The sequence below is a fragment of the Hypanus sabinus genome, chromosome 13 (assembly GCF_030144855.1).
Source record: "Hypanus sabinus isolate sHypSab1 chromosome 13, sHypSab1.hap1, whole genome shotgun sequence".
In the NCBI taxonomy this organism is placed as follows: domain Eukaryota; kingdom Metazoa; phylum Chordata; class Chondrichthyes; order Myliobatiformes; family Dasyatidae; genus Hypanus; species Hypanus sabinus.
The window spans coordinates 498665-505727 of record NC_082718.1 but is presented as its reverse complement, the minus strand read 5'-3'; positions in this window follow the sequence as shown (position 1 = coordinate 505727).

Genomic DNA, 7063 nt, shown 5'->3' with positions numbered 1-7063 from the left:
AAAACATTGTAATAATCCGTGGGAAGAATCAGAAGAAATTGCCTGTGATAGTTCTAAATAAAGTCTCTACCTGAATCTGAGCTTATGTTCTCTTTTAGACATTATAGACAATAGGTGCAGAAGTAGATCATTCGGCCCTTCAAACCTGCACCGCCATTCTGAGATCATGGTTGATCATCTACTATCAATACCCGGTTCCTGCCTTGTCCCCATATCCCTTGATTCCCCTATCCATAAGATACCTATCTAGCTCCTTCTTGAAAGCATCCAGAGAATTGGCCTCCACTGCCTTCTGATGCAGTGCATTCCACACCTCCACAACTCTCTGGGAGAAGAAGTTTTTCCTTAACTCTGTCCTAAATGACCTACCCCTTATTCTTAAACTATGCCCTCTGGTACTGGACTCTCCCAGCATCTGGAACATATTTCCTGCCTCTATCTTGTCCAATCCCTTAATAATCTTATATGTTGCAATCAGATCCCCTCTCAATCTCCTTAATTCCAGCATGTACAAGCCCAGTCTCTCTAATCTCTCTGCGTAAGACAGTCCAGACATCCCAGGAATTAACCTTGTGAATCTACGCTGCACTTCCTCTATAGCCGGGATGTCCTTCCTTAACCCTGGAGACCAAAACTGTACACAATACTCCAAGTGTGGTCTCACCAGGGCCCTGTACAAATGCAAAAGGATTTCCTTGCTCTTGTACTCAATTCCCTTTGTAATAAAGGCCAACATTCCATTAGCCTTCTTCGCTGCCTGCTGCACTTGCTCATTCACCTTCAGTGACTGATGAACAAGGACTCCTAGATCTCTTTGTATTTCTCCCTTGCCTAACTCTACACCATTCAGATAACAGTCTGCCTTCCTGTTCTTGCTCCCAAAGAGGATAACCTCACACTTATTCACATTAAACGTCATCTGCCAAGATTCTGCCCACTCACCCAGCCTATCCAAGTCTCCCTGAATTCTCCTAACATCCTCATCACATGTCACACTGCCACCCAGTTTAATATCATCAGCAAGCTTGCTGATGTTATTCTTAATGCCTTCATCTAAATCGTTGATGTAAATTGTAAACAGCTGTGGTTCCAATACCGAGTCCTGTGGCACCCCACTAGTCACCACCTGCCATTCCGAGAAACACCCATTCATCGTTACCCTTTGCTTTCTATCTGCCAACCAGTTTTCTATCCATGTCAATATCTTCCCCCCCAATGCCATGAGCTCTGATTTTACCCACCAATCTCCTATGTGGGACCTTATGAGATGCCTTCTGAAAATCGAGGTACACTACATCCACTGGATCTCCCTTGTCTAACTTCCTGGTTACATCCTCGAAAAACTGCAATAGATTAGTCAAGCATGATTTGCCCTTGGTAAATCCATGCTGGCTCAGCCCAATCCTATCACTGCTATCTAGATATGCCACTATTTCATCTTTAATAATGGACTCTAGCATCTTCCCCACTACTGATGTTAGGCTACCAGGGCGATAGTTCTCTGTTTTCTTCCTCCCTTCTGTCTTAAAAAGTGGTATAACATTAGCCATTCTCCAATCTTCAGGAACTGATCCTGAATCTAAGGAACATTGGAAAATGATTACCAAAGCATCCACAATTTCCAGAGCCACCTCCTTTAGTACCCTAGGATGCAGACCATCTGGACCTGGGGACTTGTTAGCCTTCAGTCCCATTAGTCTACTCATCACTGTTTCTTTCCTAATGTCAATCTGTTTCAGTTCCTCTGTTACCCTATGTCCTTGGCCCATCAATACATCTGGGAGATTGCTTGTGTCTTCCCTAGTGAAGACAGATCTAAAGCACTTATTAAATTCTTCTGCCATTTCTCTGTTTCCCATAACAATTTCACCCAATTCATTCTTCAAGGGCCCAACATTGTTCTTAACTATCTTCTTTCTCTTCACATACCTAAAAAAGCTTTTGCTATCCTCCTTTATATTCCTGGCTAGCTTGCGTTTGTACCTCATTTTTTCTCCCCGTATTGCCTTTTTAGTTAACTTCTGTTGTTCCTTAAAAAATTCCCAATCATCTGTCTTCCCACTCACCTTAGCTCTGTCATACTTTTTTTTAATGCTAATCAATCTCTGACTTCCTTTGTCAACCACTATGGCCCCTTCCCCCCTTTGAATCCTTCCTTCTCCAGGGAATGAACTGATTTTGCACCTTGTGCATTATTCCCAAGAATACCAGCCATTGCTGTTCCACTGTCTTTTCTGCTAGGATATCAGACTATTTAAATTTGGCCAGCTCCTCCCTCATGGCTCCATCGTCTCCTTTGTTCAACTGCAACACTGACACCTCCGATCTGCCCTTATCCCTCTCAAATTGCAGATAAAAACTTATCATATTATGGTCACTACCTCCTAATGGCTTCTTTACTTCAAGATCGCTTATCAAATCCTGTTCATTACACAACACTAAATCCAGAATAGCCTTGTTCCTGGTCGGCTCTCATACAAGCTGTTCCACGAATGCATCCCTTAGGCACTCTACAAACTCCCTATCCTGGGGTCCAGCACCAACCTGATACTCCCAGTTCACCTGCATGTTGAAATTCCCATAACTACTGCGACATTACCTTTGCCACATGCCAATGTTAACTCCCTATTCAACTTGCACCCAATATCCATGCTACTGTTTGGGGGCCTGTAGACAACACACATTTGGGTCTTTTTGCCCTTACTGTTCCTCAGTTCTATCCACACAGACTCTACTTCTCCTGATCCTATGTCCCCCCTTGCAAAGGACTGAATCTCATTCCTCACCAATAGGGCCACCCCACCCCCTCTGCCCACATTTCTGTCCCTACGGTAGCACGTATACCCTTGTACATTCATTGCCCAGGTCTGATCTCCCTGCAGCCATGTCTCCGTTATCCCAACAACATCATAGTTACCCATTCGCACCTGAGCTTCAAGCTCATCCGCCTTACTTCTGACACTTCATGCATTCAGATATAGAATTTTTAGCCCATTTCTCCTCTCTCTGTTTAAATTGCTGCCTATTGTGCTTAACCCAGCTCCCCGACACTCCAACGTTGTTGGACCATCTTTAAAATCATTAGCAGAAGTAGGTAATATTGTGATGCCTGTGTTTATTGCTTAGTTATATTTGCTAAAGAAAGATCTGAAGCTCCCTTTCTTGTAACGTTGCAGTTGGTGATGAAGAGATTCTGACAATGCTGTTAGGGAGGTATGGAACAAGTTGAGGAGCTCCGGGAGCTTGATTTGGCAAGAACTGCAGAGCAGCAGAAAGATGCATGGCTTACAGGTGGTGACATTTCCAAGTGCCTATTGTTCTTGCCCTTTTCGTTGGTAGGCATCACATGTGTTAGAAATGTAAAATGATATCCTGCTGACAGGCATTTTGTAGTCGGTGCACTGTATATCTGCTGTGAACCAGTGTTAGACGGAGAGCATTCATGGGATGCTAGAGGTTGTGCCAATCAAATGGACAGCTTTGTCATGGATTTCTTGATATTCTTGAACAGTAATCAACAAAGCAAATGAAGAGCACCCATCACATTTTTGACTTGCACCTTGTGAATTGTGATAATACTTTAGCCCATTAATTGAATCAACTGGCATCCTAATTTTAGGCATCAATCTTGCAAATCTAGAGCAAATCACGCTGGAAAAATTTTGCGATGAGTTTGTATCCACAGAAGGAATGGACATAATTCATGATGAACTATTTGATCTTAAGATACACACTAACACATTAAAGATCACAAAATATCTACCCTTCCATAAAGCAGTGTTTATAAATGCAATCTACAATCATTGTAGAACTGTTTTAGAATGAGGAACTTGTTACATGAAGACGATTCTCACTTTTAAGCAACAACATGCTGACATTAGCAGATCAGACTGAACAGCTGCAGAAAAGACTGCAGGCCAAAGTCCACAGAAAATGCTTGGTACCTGGGGTTGTACAATGTAGAAACACCCATTAGCTGAGGGATGCACAGTATAGGAAATGCCCAGGACCTGGGGAATGCACATGTAGAAAATACCCAGTAGCTGGGGGTGGACAGTGTAGGAAATGTCCAGTAGCTCAGGGATACAGAGCATAGAAAATACCCAGCAGCTGGGGAATGCACCGTGCAAGAGATACCCAGTAGCTTGGGATTACACAGTGTTGGAAATGCCCAGAGGGATTGCACAGTGTAGGAATTACCCAGTAGCTGGGGGATACACAGTGTCAGAAATGTCTGGTAGCTGGGGGATACAGAGTATAAAAAATGCCCATTACTTGGGTGTTGCACAGTGTAGGAGATGCCCAGCAGCTGGGAATGCACAGTTTTTGGAGATTCCCAGCAGCTGGGAATGCACAGTTTTTGGAGATGCCCAGCAGCTGGGAATGCACAGTTTTTGGAGATGCCCAGCAGCTGGGAATGCACAGTTTTTGGAGATGCCCAGCAGCTGGGAATGCACAGTTTTTGGAGATGCCCAGCAGCTGGGAATGCACAGTTTTTGGAGATGCCCAGCAGCTGGGAATGCACAGTTTTTGGAGATGCCCCGTATCTGGGAGTACACCATGTAGGAAATGCCCAGTAGCTGGGGTTGAACAATAAAGCAGATGCCCAGTAGTTGGGGAATGCACACTGTAAGAAATACCCAGTAGCTTGGGGATGCACAGTGTTGGAACTACCAAATAGCTGGGGTGCACAGTGTAGGAAATGTCGAGTAGCTGGGGAAACTACAGTGTAGGAAATTCTGGATGCTGGAGAATGCAGAGTGTAGGGGTCCACAGTGTAGGAAATGCCCAGAAGCTGAGGGTTGCAGAGCATAGGAACTACAGTGTAGGAAATGCTTGGTAGCTGGGGGTTGCTGAGTGTAGGAAATGCCCAGTAGCTGGGGGAACTACAGTGTAAGAAATTCCCGGTAGCTGGGGGTTGCAGAGCATCAGAAATGCCCAGTAGCTGTGGGTGGACAGTGTAGGAAAGGCCCAATAGATGGGGATGCACAGTGTAGGAAATGCTCAGTAGCTAGCGGGGCACAATGTAGGAACTACCCAACAGTTGGGGATGCACAATGTAGGAAAGGCCCAATAGATGGGGTTACAGAATGTAGGAAATGCCCAGTCACTGGTGGAACTAGTGTAGGAAATGCCCAGTAGCTGGGGAACTACAGTGTAAGGAATTCCCGGTAGCTGGGGGTTGCAGAGTGTAGGCAATGCCCAGTGGCTGGGGGTTGCACAGTTTAGGAAATCAGCAGCAGCTGGGGATGCTCAGTGTAGGGAATGCCCCATAGCTAAGGGTGCTCAGTGTAAGAAATGCCCAGGAGTTGGCGATGCTCAGTGTAGCTGGGAGATGCACAATCTAGGAAATGCCCTGTAGCTTGGGGATACATAGTGTAGGAAATGCCCAGTATCTGGGTGTTGAACAATGGAGGAAATGTCCATTAGCTGGGGGATGCACAGTAACGGAAATGTCTTGTAGCTGGGGTTGCAGCGTGTAGGAAGTGCCCAGTAGCTGGGAATGCACAGTTTTTGGAAATGCCCAGTAGCTGGGAATGCACAGTTTTTGGAAATGCCCAGTATCTTGAGGGTACATTGTGTAGGAAATGCCCGATAGCTGGGGGGGTACTGTTGGCGGGGACAGCCTACCTGGGGGAAGTGACAGTGGCCATGCCTCTGGCACAGAGTCTGGCCCTGTGGCTCAGAATGGTAGGGAAAGGAAGAGGAAGACTCTATAGTTAGCGGGTCAGACAGGCGATTCTGTGGACACAGGAAAGAAACGTGGATGGGAGTTTGCCTCCCAGGTGCCAGGGTCCGGGATGTTTCTGATCATGTCCAAGATATCCTGCGGTGGGAGGGAGAACAGCCAGAGGTTGTGGTACATATTGGTACCAATGACATAGGTAGGAAAAGGGAAGAGGTCCTGAAAGAAGACTACAGGGAGTTAGGAAGGAAGTTGAAAAGCAGGACCTCAAAGGTAGTAATCTTGGGATAACTGCCTGTGCCACGCGACAGTGAGAATAGGAACAGAATGAGGATAAATGCGTGGCTGAGGGATTGGAGCAGGGGGCAGGGATTCAGATTTCTGGATCATTTGGACCTCTTTTGGGGCGGGTGTGACCTGTACAAAAAGGACGGGTTGTACTTGAATCCCAGGGGGACCAATATCCTGGCGGGCAGGTTTGATAGTGCTGTTGGGGAGGGTTTAAACTAGTTTGGCAGCGGGGTGGGAATCAGGATGTGAGTGCAGGGATTAAAGTAGAAGGACAAGGGCACAATGCTAAGAGTTCTGAATTGATGAGGAGGGACAGGCAGGGGACAGAACATGATTGTAGCCAGTTGAAGGGGTTGAAATGTGTCTATTTCAATGCTAGGCGTATTGAGAAGGAGGAAGATGAACTTAACACTATGGATTAGTATGTGGAACTATGATGTTGTGACTGTTACTGAAACTTGGTTGGAGGAAACGCAGGATTGGATGATGCAGGTCCCGGGGTTCAGGTGTTTTAAAAGGAATAGGATGGGAGGTAGGAAAGGGGGGGAGTGGCATTGCTGGTCAGGGATAGTATCACGGCTGTAGAAAGGGAGGACGCTGCAGGAGGAGTGTCCACAGAGTCAGTCTGTGTGGAAGTCAGAAATAGGAAGGGATCAATCACTGTTCTGGGAGTAGTCTGTAGGCCCCCAAATAGCCCTCAGGACACCGAGGAGCAGATAAGCAGGCAGATTTTAGAATGGTGCAGGAAATACAGGGTAGTAGTTATGGGTGATTTCAACTTCCCTCATATTGACTGGCACCTCCTGAGTGCAAGGGGGATAGATAGGGCTGAATTTGTCAGGTGTGTTCAAGAAGGATTCCTGACACAGTATGTGGACCAGCCGACGAGAGGAGAGGCTATACTGGATCTAGTTCTGGGTAATGAACCTGGTCAGGTGACAGACCTCTTGGTGGGGGAGCATTTTGGTGAGAGTGACCACAACTCCCTTAGCTTCAGCATAGCTATGGAAAGGGATAAAATCAGATGAAATGGTAAAGTGCATAACTGGGGAAGGGCTAACTTTGAAGGGATAAGGCAGGAACTAT